General features: G+C 35.6%; 1 protein-coding gene across 5 annotated transcripts in view; it reads right to left on the bottom strand.

Annotated features, from left to right (window-relative positions):
* The window catches only part of grid2 (glutamate receptor, ionotropic, delta 2), a 577,686-nt gene that overhangs the window by 269,152 nt on the left and 291,718 nt on the right, over window positions 1-16,816 (bottom strand). The window contains exon 1 of one of the 5 annotated variants that reach the window (XM_067413616.1): window positions 9,952-10,066. The exons of the other annotated variants lie outside the window; for them this stretch is intronic. The gene's annotated coding sequence lies outside the window, so the exon portion shown is untranslated. Of the gene's footprint in view, window positions 1-9,951; window positions 10,067-16,816 lie in introns of those variants that run through there. 5 annotated transcript variants of the gene reach the window in all.

The following is a 16,816-nucleotide window of genomic DNA, read 5'->3' on the forward strand; positions in this document are numbered from 1 at the left end:
GAAGTCTTATAATTTAGCCATTTGTTTGATTACATATGATCCCAAGTCTTAACATGGCCCATTAAGCATTGAATATTAAACCATCGCCTTAAGTTAAAACACAAACACTCATATTTGCAGTAGATCACACCAGACACTGCATAATGCCATGGCACTTTCAAAGAATGATGTTACCAAGAAATAAAATAATGGCTTATTTTTACTTTGAAAGTAAACAGTGATATCCCATAATAAGGGCAATGACTCATTCAGCATTAGCTAGCATTAGGAGGCCTGATTCATAGAGCAGAATCAGATGTTTATTATTATATATATATATATATATATATATATATATATATATATATATATATATATATATATATATATATATATATATATATATAGTGTCATCAAATTTTTTGTGACGTTGCGAATCTGATAAAGTGCATGGGGAAAGTGTTTTTTTGGTCAGCTGTTTTCTGCTCGCACCAAATCTGAGGATGGAACGCGCGCACACACACACACACACACACACACACACACACACACACACACACACACACACACACAGTTGTGATAAAAAGTATGTGAACTGCTTGCAAAATCAGTGAAAATGGGAATAATTTTAACTAAATATAAGAGATCATACAAAAGACGTTATTCTTTATTTGGTGCTGTCCTAAATCAAGATATTTTACATAAAAAAAATTGTTTACATATAGTCCACAAGAGAAAAAAAAACTGCTGAATTTATTAAAATGAGCCATTGAGCCATAACGTTTATGAACCATTGATTCTTAATACTGTCATTACCTGCATGATGCATGGCATTTTTTTCTACTTTTTTAAAAAAAAATTTATGATGGTTGTTCTTAAGTCCCTTGTTTGTCCTGAGCAGTTAAACTGTCCAATGTGCTTCAAACAAATCCTCCGGCACTGCAAAATCTTTTTTTTGGCATCTTTTGCTTATTTGAACCCTCTCCAGCTGTGATTTTGAGATCCATCTTTTTTTACATTGAGTACAATTGAGGGAATCAAATACGTCTATTAAAAAACATTTTTATTTTTATTTTATATTTATTTATTTCCATTTAGTTCTGCCCTTCGGAAGCAACAGAAGATCCTTACATGTTTCCTGGAAGACATATTAAGTACAATTTACCTTGATCTTTTAATTCAATAGGTTTTCACCCCCGGCTCTTAATGTTTCGTGTTTTCTTCTGGAGCATCAGTAAATGTTTAAAAAATTGTAATCGTTGTGTTTGAGTCCCTCAATTGTTGTCGATGTGAAAAGATGGATCTTAAAATCATAGTCACTGCTGGAGAGGGTTTAAATATGCAAATAAATGCTGGAAACCTGAAGAATTTGCAGTACCTGGTGGATTTTTCTGAAGAATATTGGGCAGTTTAACTGCTCAGGAAAAACAAGGGACTTAAAAACAACCATCACAAAAAACAAAGCAAAGCAAAACAGCCATGCATAATGCAGGCAATGACTCAGTATTGAGAATCAATGGTTCATAAACATTTGAACATGCAGGGTCATTTTTAAATTACACTTTTTTGTCTACTAAATTACACTTTTGTTTGTTCTTTTGGACTATACGTAAAAAAATAAATAATAATAATAATAAATTAAAGAAAATTGTAAATATCTTATTCAGGACAGCACTAAACAAAAAAATAGCATGCATTTTGTTTGATCTCCCTTATTTAGTTACAATTATTCCAATTTTTACAGATTCTGCAAGTGGTTTACATACTTTTTCTTGCAACTGTAGATAGATAGATTAATTTCAGATAATTGCTCATCTACAGTATTTTATTTTTATATTTAAAGGGTAAAAAGAATGATTAAAAGGTGCTTTTGTCACTGTGTTTTTGTTATCTTGACTCAATTAGGGCATTTACTGTTAATTGGAGTATAAATAATTCCTGTTCAATCTGTTTCTTCCCAACATAATTGTGATTGTATTTAAAATAAATATGTGACACTGTTCATTAGCAGAATTTAATTTAAAATACAAAGCAGTCTCTGGCATTACCCACGTTGCAATTCTGCACCTACTGCACCCTGCATAGACAACTGATGCACAAACATGACAGTTTGATTTTAAAGACCACAACCACTTAATATGTGTTTCTATCTCTCTAATCAAATCATCTCCAGTACTTTTACACACATCAAAATAAATATTAGTAATATTTTACATGCATATATAATTAGCATTTTAATTAGCCATTTTTAATACACTTTGATATGTATAGAAAACTTTGTCATTCACATAATCTAGATTAACATGCTCCTCAAACTTCAAAAGTTTGGGTTGAGTATAAGGTTTTAAATTTTATATTTTATTTTATATTTTTTACTTTTTTATAAATTAATACTTTTATTGTGCAAGAATGAATTAAATTGATTAAAAGTGACAGTAAAGACATTTATAATGCTACAAAAAATATATATATTTCAAATAAATGCTGTTAAAAAAACAACACATTAAACACGCCACACGTTAGAGATCTGTCTCTCTCCATTCTTGGTCGTCAACCAATCTCGTTTCAAGCACAGCCAAAACTGCATTACTGTCAGTCACTGAAGCCCTACGGATTCCAAATCATCAGTTTTCTTTCTCCTGGATCTATCACTGCCTTTGACACTGTGAATCATCAGATCCACCTTCTCATCATAGGCATCACAGGAACTCCCCTTCACTGGTTTGAATCTCACAGCTAGGTCGTTCAGGGGTTTCTGGAGAGGGAAGGTATCCAAAGCACATCAGGGTTCAGTTCTTGGACCCCTCCTCTTCTCAACTACATCACTGGGACCCGTCATACAGAGACATGGTTTCTTCAAGCATTGCGATGCAAACAGCTCTACCTTTTTATTTCAACCAGATGATCCCACAGTAGCTGCACACATCTCAAACTGTCTGGCGGACATCTCAGCATGGATGAAAGAACTGACTTTCAAAGACCACATTGCAAAGACAGCTACACAACATCAGTAAGATCCAGCCTTTCCTAACTGAGCATGCAACATAACTTTTGGTAATTTCTAGGTTTGATTACTGCAGTGCTCTTCTGGCTGGACTTCCATCATGTGCAATCAAACCTCTACAAATGATTCCAAACGCAACAGCACGCCTTGCCTTCAACTTGTCCCAAAATGCCCACGTCACAACTCTCTTTTTCTCTCTGCACTGGCTACCATTTGCTGTTTGCATCACGTTCAAGGCATTGACGCTAGTTTATAGATCTACCACAGCTCAGCACCCTCATACTTTCACTTCTACATCCCTACCAGAAACCTACGATCTGTAAATGAGTGAACGCTCGTGAGGCATCACAGAGAGGCATAAAATCTAGAACAACGAGAAAGACGACGCACTCTTGCATTAGGTCTTAAAGGGGCAGTAGCCTTTACTGCTCTGTTTAATGTCAAACAAAAGATAAAGACATCACTCACTGCTCTTGACTGATAGCTTTCGTAAGTTTAATAAGGATTAATCTATCATTTAAACAGTTAAATATGCAGTTATTTTACATTTGATTACTTTATTAAATTTCTGTATCTTTCTGCAGGCCTGTACATCATTATTTAATGTACACATGAGTGAGGTCAAGTTAAACATTTTAGTTTGAATTTTTGTGCATTGTTGCAATGTGCTAAATAAAAATTTGCATCATTTGTAATTGATTTATTATTTGAAACTTTAATATTAATTTATGCCTTGATTTTTAGTAAAGTCAGCCATGCATAATCACCGGCTTTTATTTTGCAGTGGTTGACCATTTTGTGTTGTGTTGTTCTGTTTATTTGTTCTTGGGGGTTGTTGTTGTTGTTTTTTTGTTTGTTTTTTATGCATTTTTTTTTTGTTAGTTGTTTTGGACACTGTTTTGACTCTCGAACTGTTACCTCATGATTTTGTTATGTCACTGAAAAATCAATAAACAAATGTTTATAAAAAAAAAAGTGAATCACTGTTTTTATATGCGCTGCTACATGCACACACGGACAAATCAATTTTACACCATTCAAAAACAACATGGAATGCATCTCCATCCAGTACTCGCAAGCTTTTTTCTTTGAGAATGAGAGCTGGGCCGTGTCACTGACAATGCACGAGCCATGAAGCCAGATACTTGCGTCCTCACAAAAGTTTGTCAAAGACCCGCCTCCTTTAGTTACTGTTGTTATGCGTAACAAGCCATGACGCTCTCACACCGCACATGTTCTCACGTAGAGAAAATACACATCGCGGCGCAAAGAGGATACTGACAACATGCCAACAGACAGGACATAGCAAGTTACTTTTGATACAAAACCAACTCTCAACTTTCAATTTTTTTTACAAGAAATTTAAACAATAAAAACCGTTTTGGAACTCTTTAATGTGTTGTGATCGCTGTAGCACCTCAGTTAAAGCTGCCCATAAACCGATCATCTCCACCTTCTAGTTCATTGATAAGCATCAAATAAACATAACCGAACACTAAAATAAATGTTGTTTCAACCGTGGAAAGACGTCAGTACACACCGTTTTTCCAAGATCAAGTCCACCAATGTTAATCTACTAACTCTCCTGACTGCTTTGACAGACAAAACAGCAGATTCGACGATGTGATTGGTCAGATCGCCTGTCAATCAAATTTGTGGCGAAGGGTAAATTAAGTGTTTTAATGCCTGCCTGTTTCAACATTGAAGCGATTTTAGACCATTGTATGTGTCATTATTTTGAACGAATGCGCTGATGACTTGAATTGTAGTTTATGTCCAAAAATCATTTGATTTGTTAATTAGAACTTATGATTCAATTGAGAATTCCTACAACAGCACTGCATCCAAATCTTCCTTTCTGGACCTGACATTTAGTCCCAAGTTCTCAAGAAGATAGGGATGTGCAAATTTCAGCAAATCCCGACACACAAACCCCAGTTAAGTGACAGCGCCGAAAGGTTCTTTAGAAAGGATCCACTGACTCCTTACAGATTAACATGAGCGAAAACTAATGTACATCTCAGCTGCTGCTGTCATGGTCACACTCCTTTGTTCTCCCAACATGCTCACCTCCTCCCTTGCCCATACCTGTGGGTGTATTTGTTCACTTCTAGTTTGTTTAAATAGTCTATTTTGGATTTATAAATACATGCAAAAGCAGGAGAGATGAAGCTAAAGACAAAGAAACCCAGGAGAAAAAAAATCAACACTCAAGTATTGAGTGATCTGGTTTAGCGCTTCGCTTGTGGCCTCTCACACCGGTCTATTTCAGGAGTCCTTAATGTTTCCCATCACCACTTAGACACACACACACGCACACACACACACACACACACAAACACAAAGCCCCCTCTTTCCCCTGAAAATCTAACACTGTTGAGCACTCCAGATAAATTTCCCCCAGGAGAGCACTGGCTTTTCTTTTTATAGTGGAGGCTTTTGCTGCTGTCATTTTTATGAGGAAGATCCACAACTCATCCTTCCACCTCCTCCCTCTAGCTTTGCCTTGCCACTGAAAGGTGTTTCATTCTTATCATCGGAAAGAATTGGGCCCAGTGCTGGATTAGAGCAAAAAGATATTAGATATCTTTAGATTTGTCTTAAGCTCATATTTAAATGTTTTCAATTGCTTCTTAGGGAATTAGATACTTATCAGTTGTTTAATTAGAGGTAGAAGTGCCGGACTTTGTTCTCTAATTACCCAGAGAGTGTGAAACCATTCTGGAAGGAATTGAACATTTGTTGCCGATATCTCGACTCATTGAGTAATATTTAAATCTTGCAGCATGTTCTCTTAAATCGAACATGGAATCAAAATGGACATTTTTCCATCTTGTGAGTGACTAACTGTTGCGTGTTATGCCAAATAAAACTTGTTACGTTAACCACTTCAGCTCTGCAGCACATTTTGCATTTTTTTGAGAATTAGGAATATCTGAATTTAAAAGAGCGCCCTACCCACATACATTGGAGTAAATTGATAAAAATGGCCTCATTTTACAGGAAAAACTCTACATTTTAACACAGTGGTAGAATATTGCATATATTCTATTGTATCTACTCACAATTTTATAAACATATATAAAAAATAAATATTTTTGTATCTGTAATTAATTTGTTATTTCAAAATCTATATTTTTTTTTATCATTTTGGTCTCCAAGCTTTTTGGAAGTTTCTGTTGATTCTATAAATTGGCACTAAACAGGGGGGAAATAATTTTCTTGATATCTCCTTGCAAATAAAAGTTATTGAGATTTATCTGACCAAAGTGTCTAATAACTCCAACTCATCTCCATTGACATAAACTGGCCACTAGGAAATCAAAAAGAAGGCTCCGCCTCTTCAAATTTGTAAAGGGATTCACCGCATGACAGCGAACACGTGCGTTTCGTGTTTATTCTAAAACCTTACGTTATGCTAATGCTCAAAAATCATTTATTTATAACAGTAAAACCTCTTTTCATGTAGCCGCGATGTTATATCATCATGTTTATCAAACTAAAACTGATAAAAACTGTTGACAACACTTCATTGATAGTGTATGTTTATATGTTGAACATTAATCTTGTCCAAATAGACGCTTTATTAAACAGTACATAAAGTATTTAATGAAAATGTCATCTGAAACATCTGTGTATTTGAGAAATATTGCATTTATTTAACGTCAGCTGTGATAAAGTTTGCAAACGCAGTGCAAGCATCACCACGGGAAGCAGAAAGTGTCCGACTTCACGTCTCTGTTTGCAGCTCCTCCCCGCCTGCACTCAGCTACTCTCGCAGATCGCATGCATCCAGACGCAGCCGATGTCGAACACACCTATTCTCAGCTTTTCGGTCGCATGATGCAATGTGTGATGTCATCATCAAAAATCGTGGCTAACATCGACAATATCAAAACTAGCAATAATAAGAGTATTTGTCTGCATCACATGTTTTGATCTGGACATCGGTGACATATTACAGTGTCATTTGGCCATGCTTGCTCACAGACATGTAAAAATAGTCTCATTTTGAAGCAAATAACCTAAGGAACAAGCTGATATAGCATTTGAGGCTAGTAGCTTTACAACGAGTTTGTGATCTGAACAGGGGCCTGTACCATGAAGCTGGTTTAGCTGGCTAGCCTGATTTGTTTAAGCTTAGTTTGTGCCAATCCTGGGTTTTAGGTACCATTAAAGTGGTTTGGCTTTTAGCTGTGTTCATCGCCATAGTAACTTATGCTCCACGGCTAACCTGCTCCAGGGCAGGTTATGTTCTGGATTAGAGATCTCAAACTGAAATTGGGCCAATCAGCTGTGAGAAAAGTGACACACCTCTGATGCAGTAAAGCCACTCCCCCTGTTTCTGCTCCAAATTAAAGGTCATTACATAGCAAATGGTTTTAAAGACTAAAGCGTCTTGCTTTTAACAATGCTTATTTATAATAAAATTAATTTTGAATGATTTACTTATAATTTATGTAATTATTATACCTTAAATCAATTACACATTTATCATTTTAGTTAATCAATCATTAATAGGCACTTTGTTAAAATTAATACATAAGTCATATAAATAACATCACCTGCATAAAGTCATATGGACAAAGTTTTAAAATCAATAAATAAAAATAGCCTATAAAAAAAAGATGCTCACTGAGCTTAAATGTTTTATTTTCTCTATATCAACTAAACTAACTTCATAACTTTTACTTGCATTGACGTATACAATTTTTTCTTAAAGTTGTCCTCTTTCATAAACAGCTTTTCTTCTTGCTGTGTATTTTTTTTATTTTTTATTCTTAATATTTTTCAATCATGCAATATTCTGCAGAAGAGAGAAATTAATCTCACTGATTGTCTCGCGAGAAGTGAATCTCAGTTCCACAGCGTGTGATTGGCTGTTCACTGCTGATGTCACAGCTAAACTCCTGAAGTCAGGATCAAAGCCTGAGTTGACAAAGAAAGCTGATGATCAGCATCATGGGACCAACAAAGCCTTAATACAATGGTTTGGTTTTGTCAACTCGAAACTAATCCTTTAACCCTGAGTTTGTTAAACTACCATCATGGTACAGGCCCCAGGAATATGACTCATGTGTTTGCTTGTTCAAAAGGAGTCATTTCCAACTTTGTGATTCTTATGATAATAAATTTACCGTAAATTATTGGATCAGTGAAATATTTGATATATGACATGTCTATTTTAGGTGTGTTTGTGTGATAAAAATATGAAATGTTATATTATTTGCATGATTTTCTCGGGGGGCATTTGGGGGGGGGGGGTGCATTGCGGGGGGTCGAATTCAGATCGTATTATTTTCTTCTATGTAATATAAATGCAGAAGTTATTGAATTATTAAGAAAGCTGTTTCTAATTTTCTAATCTTTCAAATGATACCATATATGTCTAGTTTTGTGGTGCATGAGTTATAGATTTTTTACATAAGATTATGATGATGCAATTTTTCCAAGGGGGGGGTGCAGAGCTGTGATGAAACGGAAGTTGCAACAGATATTTTCTTCTTTCAATGGATTATTGAAAGAAAAAAAAAATAGGGAGGAAACTTGGTTGTAGCCATTGGTTGTTGGGATAAAGGGAGATCAGAATGTGAGCTTGCAGTCGACAATAAAAGGTTAGTTAATGTGTCTTTAGACAAAGTTTTAAACAAAATGATTTCCTCTCCCTCTCAAAAGATTGCTGTTTAACAAGACTGCACTTTATACCCTTAAAATGATTAGTTTGAACTGTTTAACTGTTCATATAATATTTATTTTTTTCATTACAATTTTAAAATTTGCTTCCCCAAGCTTTACAAATTGTTTTATGGCAGTAAAATCAAACACTTATGGCTCTCACCTGTAAAATATATTTGATATGTAGCAGCCTATCACTGATTCAAGAGATTCGTCCTTCATTCATTCATTTCAAACGATTCCTAATGAATTAATTTAAATAAATATTTGTAATAGATTTAATAGTTTAGACATTTATAAATGCACTAATTTATAACATTAAAGGCACACTAGCCTATGTAAAATCGTTGGATTAAAATTTAAATAGTGATCCTGCTCCATCTCAGATAGGGTAACCGAATTTAGAATCAGGCAGATAGGGATCTCTTTCGCACCATTTTATTTTTATTTTTAAAATTCTCTTTACAACTAGTTTAATTATCCAAGCTTTTATTTTAATTCTTACACATGGTATTATAATTTCTTGTGCACATGTTATCACTATTTTAATTAAATTACATAAAACCACTTTGAATTGTCCATTTGAATTGCCTAAAATAGACAAAAATATAATATCTGGAATCCAAATTATTTATTAGCATTCCTTCTAATATTAAAATGTAAAATCTTACAGACGATTGTAAAACGTACAATCCTATAGACTAGGTCTAGGATGAAGTCGTTATTTATTACACATATTTTAGACAATTATAACGTGAATGCAGGATTTATTTTAAAGATGGCGTTTCTCATCTGTGCAAAGTTTTGCAAAACACTTTTGGTATTTCTCCCTCTAACTCTCCCTTGTTCTCATTGTGTGAACGTGAACCGACCATCTTTCCTCTAGCCTACTACTGGATTGCAGAATAAGACAATCATGAACAGGGTATGAAGAAATACATGGCTTATGACGGCTCCATATGCTTTCGAATGTTCGAATGATCTGCGCAGCGCCTTCAAGTCGAATACGTTAGCCTTAGCTAACAAGTTACATGTTAAACCCGCTGTGACAATAGACGTTAACTTTTACCTCAGCAAATAATTCCATCTATTTCAGTAGTTCATTAATTAACTAGAAGAGCATGTCTCTAAAATATATTTAAGCAATATATCACAAACAAAACAAGATTCCTGTTTAGGCCGCCACAGGTGATCAAAGCCGTGTTGATAAGCAGTTGGACTAACATTACATTTGTGAAATTGCTTTTAAACATCATTTAAATAAAAAAAGAACTTAATATTGAGTAACTTACATTTTTGACACAATTTAGCTACTTTGGTTTTGCTCCTCCGACGAAAATAGTTCCAAACAAAGCTAGAGTTTCTCAGACTCAGAGCAATGAGAGAGCACTGTTGTTTAATTCCTGAATGAATCAGTGTTTTGAATGAATCGGTTGAGCAAATGATTCGATGCATCACTCATGTGACCCTTCCCGGATAGACACTTGCCGCCACCTTCTGGTGGAACTTTGTAACCTGCACTGAAATATATTATTCTATTCTATTCTATTCTATTCTATTCTACGGCTCTGAGAAATACTTGATTCTGATTGATCAATCGTTAAATAACACACCGCCGTGAGCCGTGTGGAGCACATTATTTTGCATTTTGTATTGACTTCAAAAACAGTTACTGCTTAGAAGTAAGCCTGGACTTTTTAAATATTACTCAGATTGTAATCGTCTGAAAGAATAATGTCATATACACCTATGATGACTTGAGGGTGAATAAATCATGGGGTAATTTTCATTTTTGGTTGAACTAACCCTTTCAGCAATAATTTCAACATTATGGTAAAAACTAATCTTTAGCAATAGTTAAAGGCTTAAAGCAGTTTGGAACTTTTTTCTTCACGGAAGCTTTGCGTAAGAGCTAATATATTTAAACTCAAGACAATATTTAGTGTCTATTTTACTTGAGACAAGTGGGTGTGTAATAAGCGGGATAATGTACATCCAGCCAGTGACACAACCACTCTGTCAGGCTTTATTCTGTGATAACAACCGGCTGGATGTACATTATCCCTTACTTAAGCCTATATTATATTACATTACATTACATTACATTACATTACATTACATTACATTACATTACATTACATTACATTGTATTGTATTGTATTGTATTGTATTATATTATTATAAATACTTTATATAAATTTAGGAATAAAATAGCATTGGATATTCCCTTAGAGGATTCTTATAACCATACAAATCTATTGTGTAGTAGATACAAGTTATTAGTAGATATAGCCTAGTAGCTCTAGGTAAATTAAAGGTAGGGTAGGTAAGAATGATCTTAAACCCTTTTGTGCAAATTTGTTTAAACTTTCTTTATATGTCAGTACATAATTAAAATGTAAGTACTCTGAAAAAGAGAGTATAAAAATCAAGGCACTCTAGACTTTTTAATTTGCAATAAACACCGTTCGGGGACGAAACAAATGATTGGCCTGGGCGACTGTCACTCTCTCTCACTACCATGGCAACCAGGTTCTGCCCACACATGCGCGCACCCCTAGGAAGAGCAAAAGCATTCAAAATGCACAGTGCCAGGTTTTGCAGTCAGCGAAGGCAAACTATGCAAAAAAGGAAGACCATGGGCCTACAAAGGCAATGCACAAAAAGTCTTTGGATAAACAAAGAAATCAAACGACAGTAAATATCAGCGTGGCTTTCCAACGATGTCGAGAACTGAGGGACCTAAAGGGGCTAAAAAACGACTCATTGCTGTCTGTAATGTAATCTTTCATTTTGTTTATATATTTTTTCGGTTTATGATTTCATGAAGCATGTATCACTAGCACATGCAGCTGCCTAATATAGCATAACATTACTTAGCATAAAGTTACAATATTATACACTAAGCCATTAGTAGAGATGATAAATACTCAATATGCTTAGTTCAAGTTGATCGCTGTCATGATGAATTTCGCAAAATGTAACATTAGATAACAAAATGCATGAGTAAAAGCTAGTACACTGCATCCAGGAACTTTTTTTAGAACTAAGTTAGCTTTAGGTAATACCAGAGGTGGAAAGTAACAAATTGCATTTACTCGCGTTACTGTTATTGAGTAGTTTTTCTGTGTACTTCTACTTTTTTAAGTAGTTTTAAAAATCTGTAATTTTACTTTAGGGCTACTTCAGCGATTAGCATATGGCTTTGTATCAGTAGAAACCCTGAAGTTTATTCAAATGATTGTGCTTTCCCCCCTCATATCCCCCAGGGACAAGAGATTTATGGATTTTTTGGGGGGAAAAATTCCTCCTATGATGCAAATTGACGATATTTCCATCATAGGAGGAATGTTTGGCCAAACGCTAAAGGCTACAGCCAGCAGAGGGAGCCATTTCCGCATGTTTTGAACCCGCGCATGGGGGATGGGAGATCACACTCACAGCTCAGCTGGCAGCTACAGGCACTCATATAAACGGAGCTATGGTGAGCAATGTAAGTCTTTTAACTTCTCAAATTAATTTCTATGAAAGTTAAGCTTGCAAAGGCATGAACTGAAATGCGCCAGACTGAACTCGCATTGTGAATGTATGCCGCGAGTGTAGAAACGATTACCTCAGCTCTCATCATGAGAGCTCATCAGCTCATTTATCTCACTCCTGCAGTTAGTGCTCAGTGCTGTGATACTCGCGTGGTGACTCACTCATTATATTGAACAGACACGTTCAGTTTTTAATTGTAGTGTCTCCAACTCAGTCACAGTAATCAAGTTGGTGGCTTTGGGAATGGCCTCACAGGGCAGCGAAGCATTCTGGGAATTGTAGTCTTTCATCCCCATGAGACAAAAATACATTTTCTGTCTTTTCTCAGTCTAGAAGTCACCAAATTCAAAAATAATTTCACATTTCTACTACATTGATGACCCAATTTAAATACAGATTCATCTTCCCAGCGCTGAAGTACCCCTTTGAGTACATTTTGATTGAAGTATTGCATTTCGCTACATTTTAAACCACATCCGTTACTGAGTAAAAATAAACCAATAATGCAAAGGGGAGAAAAAAAACGCGAACCGGAAAAGACTATATTGAATAGAGGGCGCGGGACCGTGGAGAGAACAAGCGCGCAAATATCAGATGGAGACGGACAAGACAGACGTGAGTGACGCAGACCCAGGTGAAAGCAAAACGCCGTAGTAAACCCCTGGCTAGAATGGAAATACTTTGGATATAGAAAAAAATCCTCCTGTCCTGGAGGATATCAAATTTGCATAAAATGTGAATGTAAATGAAAAAACACATAGAACATGTTCGGGAACACATCCCTCTGTGCAGATAAAGGTATGTTTATAACTTAAGGCGGATTGATTTCCGTGACACAGAGGGAATCCCGGAATCCAGTCATGAACATTAACTTTACATTATAACAAATTCACGTAATACACGCAAACTGATGGATGAACGAAAAACTTGAAAGTAGAGCTGTAGGCCTAGAATAAATCAAATCGCGATATGGTCTGTGAATATTAAAGCAGAAAAAATTGCTATATGAATACATGATCTGCTTGTTCTGTCTCTGTGAATGAGCTGCTCTCTGTCTACTACATACAGGACTATTATTCTTAATCATTTTAATAAATTAATGATAACAAATAAGTTGTTAATCTAATTCATAATCATTTATTGAATTTTATTTTAGACATATGTTTTATTGAAATATTATAATAAAGCATTTGTTTAACCAAAAAATTAAATAAATAAATAATAATTTTAATTCATTTAACACCATTTTAAGTAAGGGATAATGTATGCTCATGTATTTTGGGGGCGTGGCTTTAGAAAGAGCCCAGAAGGAAGAAGGTGGAGTGAATGGAAATAATGAGCGTGAGAGGTCTACAGACACTCAAATGTTATACTTTTTTTAGGGTAATTACATTTTAATTATGTATTGATAAATAAAGAACGTTTAAACAAATTTGGAAAAAAAGTGTTTCAACCAATTCTTACGTGCCCTACCTTTAAGGTCAGCATATTTTTACATTCAAAGAAAACAGAAACGAATGCCAATAATAACCATCTCTGATACTAACTCAGCACGCTTCCTGCGTGGCAGATGTTTGCCAGTGCACTCCACGGGAGCTGTTTAGAAATGAGCTACACATTAAGGAAAGCGAGTCAAACAGTCCCAGGTGGGAGAGTTTCCAAATGTCAAGATGTAAGTGTTTGATGAAGGGACGGCCTTGACAGGATCTGTTTCAGTGTGCCTGTTTGTGTAATGAAGACGCATGCGCAGGTTAGCATGCCAGCTGGCTTCATACGAGAGGATTGAATCAATACGTTGCTGCAGGCACACCTGGCGCTGCGCTTTTAAAAGATAGGTAAAAGAAGAACACCCACAGCCAAAGAAAAAGTCAAGGAGAGATGGAGTGAGTAAAGAGCTGGGGGAACTACTCTGAACTTCCAAATCCCTGCAGCTAAACCGAGTGGGTTCCTATTTTGTTACCTATTAGGATGTTCGTGTGTGTCCGCCCTGCTGAAATTAACAGCATGAGCTGGTGTAGGCTGGTCTAGTTGGCGTTCAACTGGTTTACCAGCTGGTCTGCCAGTTTGACAACCTGACAAGTTGCTAAAACCTCATTTTACAAAAATGTATGATTTTTTTCTCTCATCTTAATTAAGGACTGAATGAAAAGTACTTTCTATCATGAACAACGTCTTTCAGTCTTTTTTTCATTAGATTTTTCTTTCATTTGAATTAAAGGGATAGTAGAAGCTTTCAATTATAAAAAGCTATAAAATAGCTTATTTAATAAATACATTTGGTCCAATCAAGATCGGATCGTTTATTTGTGACTGGTTATGTGAATCAAAAGTTATTGAAACGATCTGATGCAAATGCTTCACTCTAAAAAAATTTGAGTACAAAACAATCCAATGTTGGGTCAAATATGGACTAACCCACACTGTAAAAAATTATTTAGAAAAAAAGTTACCTGGTTGCCTTAAAATTTTGAGTTCATTGAAATTAAAATTTTATGTTAATACAATGAACATTTTTTGAGATTCGACAACCTTTATTAAAAGATTATTAAAAGATTTTGTAAGCATATTGGGTAATTGTGTGTGTTTTATATTTCTGATGACGCAGTGAAACATGCCAAATAGTGCTATTTTCGTGATTTATCAAATTTTTTATGTGTTCAGATACAAAAAATATTTTGAGTTTCTATTTATTAAACAAATTTTCTTCATTGTATCAACTCACATTTTTAATTTCAATAAACTCAAAATTTTAAGGCAACCAGGTTACTTTTTTTTTTTTTAAGTTAAACCAACAAAAACCAACAATTTTTTTTTACAGTGCAGCAGTTGGGTTGTTTTAACCCAGTGATTGGGTTGTCTTAAGCAAATATTTAACCCAACCGCGGGATTAAAACAACCCAATCGCTGGGTTAAAACAACCCAATTGCTTGCTGGTTTAGTCCATATTTGACTCAACATTGGGTTAAAACAACCCAGCATTTTTTAGAGTGTTGGTATGGATCAGCACAGAATGGAAGGGTTAACCATTAAATGCATACCTTGGGTCTTTAGCAACCCGGCATCATTCACTCTCTTCCTCCTCATTAATATTTTTAAAGTTAGACATAAACCTTCTTAGTATTCCTTTATCAATTAAATAAACAATATAAAAAATAAAACATAAAAGTGTGTCTGTTTTTCAATTTTTTGTCTGTTTTTCAATTGAATCTTTAACGCAATCTTTAACTTAATGCAATCCAATATTACCGTCGCTGTCACTGTGGATCTAGTTGAAGAATATGTCAGCGATCAAAATATTGATTTTGAAGATGTTGAAAATGATAGTTTTGAGAATATGTTTGAGATTGCATTTCATATTTGCAATCGCAAACATTTTCAAAACTTTAATTTGCTAAATGTTTTGATAAATGAGCTCTGACGAGGACCGTGATGATCGTATAAAACATCTGTCAAACTGAACCCTTCCAAGCTCCAGAAAGCAACAAAATATGCTTTATTTTATTCTTCTGTTTACAAGTTTGTTTGACCATATCTTATGATATTTCGGTTAAGGTTCTTTGGCTTGCTGTCTACTGATGAGGGGCTCGATGAAGCAGCTTTAACTCGAGCTGTGATATACCCACACAGTGAATACATTATTATGTAGAGCAAGGTACCTAAGATAAAGGTGGAGGTGGTGGGATGCTGGAACATTTGAGACTGAGGAGAGGTAAGCAGCTGTTTATATACTCTGGCTGTTGATTTAAAGTTTAGATTGGCTCGCTCCTCCCAAAATTACGTTTAGAGCTTCACTAATTGTTAATCCAATTTCAGGGGAGTCTTAGGGTGCTTTCACACTAGCACTTTTGGTGCGCACCCGGGTTCGATTGTGGCCTTCCGAACTCAGGTGTGCACCCGCGAACCGTGCGCGAGTCCCCTTAGGGTGCTTTCACACTTGGTTCGATTTCCTGGACCGAACCCGAGTTCGATTGCTCCACCCTCCCCCTGCCCCCGCTGGACTGTATTCATATTATATTTGTTGGGTCTAAGCCGGGGTTTGTTAGCGTCATCAAAGCAGCAGCTGTTTACCCGGTTGCTTAGTAACGACAATGTGCGTAAAGGCAGTGAAATGCATAATGTTGCTCCTGTCAATTTTATATTTTAGTTTTTAACTAATGGTTTTGTTACCAAAGGAATGTAATTGAGTGAAACAAAAGGAAATGTAATTGAGTGAAACACACACAAAACACACATTTTTATCAACTCATTAATAGCGGTTCACTTCCGCGATTTAGTACAATTATGCTCACATCAGCAGAAAACCGTATAGGAGTTCACATTAACCGAACCCCTGACCACCTCTTTAAGCGGACTCGAGTACGGTTCGCGGGTGCGCACCAGAGTTCAGAAGACCGCTTTCACATCATCCAAACGAACCGAACTCTGACATCAATCGAACCCGGGTAACTTACGCACCAAAAATGCTAGTGTGAAAGCACCTTTTAGGAGGTGGTCTGTTGTTCATTTCATGGGAACTCCGGTATGGTTTGCTGCTGATGTGAACGCAGTCGACTAAATCACGGAAGTGAACCGCTATTAATGACATATGAGTTCATAAAAATGTGTGTTTTGTGTGTG

Source organism: Pseudorasbora parva, chromosome 13 (genome assembly GCF_024679245.1).
Source record: "Pseudorasbora parva isolate DD20220531a chromosome 13, ASM2467924v1, whole genome shotgun sequence".
Classification (NCBI taxonomy): domain Eukaryota; kingdom Metazoa; phylum Chordata; class Actinopteri; order Cypriniformes; family Gobionidae; genus Pseudorasbora; species Pseudorasbora parva.